The sequence below is a fragment of the Harpia harpyja genome, chromosome 10, assembly GCF_026419915.1.
Source record: "Harpia harpyja isolate bHarHar1 chromosome 10, bHarHar1 primary haplotype, whole genome shotgun sequence".
Lineage (NCBI taxonomy): Eukaryota > Metazoa > Chordata > Aves > Accipitriformes > Accipitridae > Harpia > Harpia harpyja.
In genome coordinates, this window is record NC_068949.1 from 38,265,446 (window position 1) to 38,269,164 (window position 3,719).

Consider the following 3,719-nt stretch of genomic DNA (forward strand, 5'->3'; position numbering starts at 1 on the left):
AGTATTTGCATGCACTATGACTATTTTGGGGTACTGTATGTGTTAGTTGTAGAGCATCCAGTACAGTTCCTTCCAACATAACCGGAGTATTGCTGCTATACACTGGTCTGAATTGCATCGATAAACACAGTGGGACTTCCTAATGCTGTGATGGAATCAGTCATGCTCTTGGCAAAAGACATGTAGGCTTGTGAAGATTTTTCAAATTACTATTAAGATAGATAGGGTCAGATTTAGTCTACTGTATTTAGAGGGTAAGACTAGCCTAGGGGAGTCTGTGGTGTATAAAGCTTAGAAGAAAGGGTAGTACCTCCTCACTAACAGTCACTGGGTCAGGCTCCAGAATGCCTGCAAACTTCTCCGAGAAGTCGAAAAAGGGCTGCTAATAATGGATTTTCATGAGTTAACCTTTTCAAAATGCTGTCAAGTAACATGAGTTATATGCTACCAGATGATTTTCCTAAAGTGGATTTTCCTACAGTGTGCACCAATGATAGTCATGCTCTTTGTCTGGACTATCATTGTAGAATGTGCTTTAACTGCATCTTCTGTAGGATGTAGCCACTCAGGGAATCTCTCAGAAACACAATTCACTGCAGACAATCCATCTTTTATGTGTAGTCATGCAAAAGGAAAAAAAACAAATTAAGAATGAAGGTGTCAGTCATCTTTGAATGTATCTGACTTCCTTCTCCCAGGAGAAGGCAGAAAGACAGTGGTCATAATCTTGCTGTAGCTTGTGCAACACTTACAACACTGATATTAACACTTGTACGCATGTTCTCCCTGATTTCAATGGAAATTCTATGTGGTTTTGGTGAATTTTGAAACTCTCAGATGAGGAATTCATTGATGGTTACCAGCTACAAGGAAACAACAACCAGCTCAACCGGCATTGCTTTCCAAACCAGCTTCAGCACAGGAACGCAACATGACCAGGCTTGGCTTTGGCTACAGCCCTGTGGCTTGTACTCCTCTGAAGGGCATAGTATGAATTTGAACTTCTTCAGGCCAAGCAGGGCTTGGTCTCTGGGTTTCCCACATTTTGCAGAGGTCTTTGAGAAGTAGAAATTAGCAGTAGGAGTCAGTACTAGCACAGCACCCCACTCCGGCAGTGTTTTCCATTGAGAACCTGGGCAGAGTTGAGGCGTTTTTCTGTGTATCCTTGAGGTGTGATTGATGGCACTTCAGGTGGGAGACAGGCACCTTTCTGCTCCACCCAGGGAGCCTCCCAGCATGAAGAAGTGCTTAATGAGCTCTGGAGTCAAGCACGAAGGTGCTGACTGAATTAATTAACTCATCATCTTCGGGACTAGGCAGTGTGGAGAGCAAATACTATACATCACCTTCTGAGAGGCTGTCTCCTAACTTCAATTTAATCCCTATTTGGACTGTTTGAACCTTTATGTCCTGTCCCGGTTTCAGCTGGGATAGAGTTAATTTTCTTCTTAGTAGCTGGGACAGTGTGTTTTGGATTTAGTGTGAGAATAAGGTTGATAACACACTGAAGTTTCAGTTGTTGCTAAGTAGCGCTTATCCTAAATTAAGGATTTTTCAGTTTCCCATGCCAGCAAGGAGGGCACAAGAAGCTGGGAGGGAGCATAGCCAGGACAGCTGACCTGAACTAGCCAAAGCGATATTCTATACCACAGGACATCATGCTCAGTATATAAACTGGGGGGAGGTGGCCTGGAGGGGCAGATTGCTGCTCAGGCATCGGTCAGCGGGCGGTGAGCAATTCCATTGTGCATCACTTGTCTTTTCTTGTTTTGGTTTGTTGGGGTTTTTTATTATTATTTTGTTATATTCCTTTTCATCACTATTATTATTATTGTTATTAATTATAATATTATATTATATTTTATTTTAGTAGTAGTAGTATTACATTTTATTCTACTTTAGTTATTAAGTCATTCTTATCTCAACCCACGAGTTTTACTTTTTTTCAGTTCTCCTCCCCACCCCACTGGGAGGGGGGGAGTGAGAGAGTGGCTGCGTGGTGCCTAGTTGCTGGCTGGGCTTAAACCACAACGTCCTCATCCATAAAATGGATTTAACAGCATTTTCCTGCCTCTCAAGACAGCTGGGTAAGCACACAAATGTGTGTGCCTTAGCACTAACGAGCTCTTATGAATACTGTAAATGAGTACCGTCTAGATTAAAAAGCTACGGGGGCTTTTCTTTATTTTGCTGAAAGTAACTGAATCACTAAGGTCACTTTTGAGGGGGTATCCCAGAGGAAACCTTTATATTTTGTGGAGGAAACAGTGGGGCCAGAACCCATCAAATGTAAAGGTACATGCATAAATATGCATAGAGCAGTCCAACATTTTCACCCTGGGGAACCCATTTGTTGTGGTTTGGTTTGGTTTAGTTTAGTTTAGTTTTTTACTTTTTCCACAGCAAAAAGACTCAAGTAGAGGCAGCTGAACTAGGGAAAGAGCTGATGCCTCAGATCACTGTCTTTGGGCTCTGAACCCCAAAAGTGATGGAACAATTCCCAGGCCTTTCAGTTCTCCCTTTCTCATAGAAACAGAGGGTCAAATGAGAGAAGAAAAAAAAAAATCCATGTTTCATACACAAATTATTTAATACAAATCTACTAATTTTGATACATGCTTATAGACTCTTACTAGCGTGAAACATGGCCACATCTACCCTTTAACAGAATATTTTTATTGTTCAGAAGGGACAAACATGAATTTGAACTGCATATATAAAAGCAGGCTATACCTGCTTGCCCAGAGGTACAGCGGAGTCATTCCTCTCATGCCTGCTTTGCCTTTTGCCCTTTACTCACGTGTGTCTCCCTTCCTTTGCTTGTGCCCATTACTAATGGTTGATGCAATAAAATGTTAATTTGTGACAGGATCAGGAAGCGATAACTCTAAGCAAGAGAGGAATATCATGGTATAAAATGACTTGAACTTTAAATTGCTACTTGAGGCCTGAATCCAATGGACTTTATTGCTTATAATTTGAAATAATTGAACAAAACACTCTTCCTTTCTTGGTTTTCTTTCCCAGGTGTTTGAAGTATGATCTTTTGAAGCATCCTCTGCCGTTTATCACGTAACCAGCTGCAGAGCAGAAACATGCGAGATGTACAAGGCAAAATGAATAGAGGTTGTCATTCTTTCTGGTTTGTCTCTTCCTATAGGCTTTCTGAGGTTCCCTTGCAGCGATACCAATCATGTGTGATTATAGTGAGCATGTTTATGTCTGTATGCTTAGTACCAATTCCCAAGCTGAAGACTATGATTTTATTGTGTATTATTTATAAAGTTCCTGCTAGGCCTAATGCTAGCTTCACAAGAAATCACTGTTGAATATCTGAACTGAACATGTCTCATTCGACTTAACAACCCACTTTATCAGCATACTGTCCACAATAACGCTGAACCATGCCCACTTCACACCGGGGTAAATTTTAACTGTTCCATTACCTTATCAGAAGATTGGCCTTCCTTGTTGATAAATACCTTTCTAATACCTTGTACTGAGTGTGCCACCTGACAAGTGTGTCAGGGTTTCTTGCACACAGTTGAATGTCATTTCATCACCGGCATTTTAGTCTGGAAACTTTGGACTACTCTCAGTTTTTCAAGTCAGCAACTGGATCATACTTATTTAGGTCTGACTGTGCAAATGTATTGATTTGTAGCCTGTTATTGTTTTGTGCCTTGTATTTATGTGGCTTTAATGGACTGAAAGTGTTT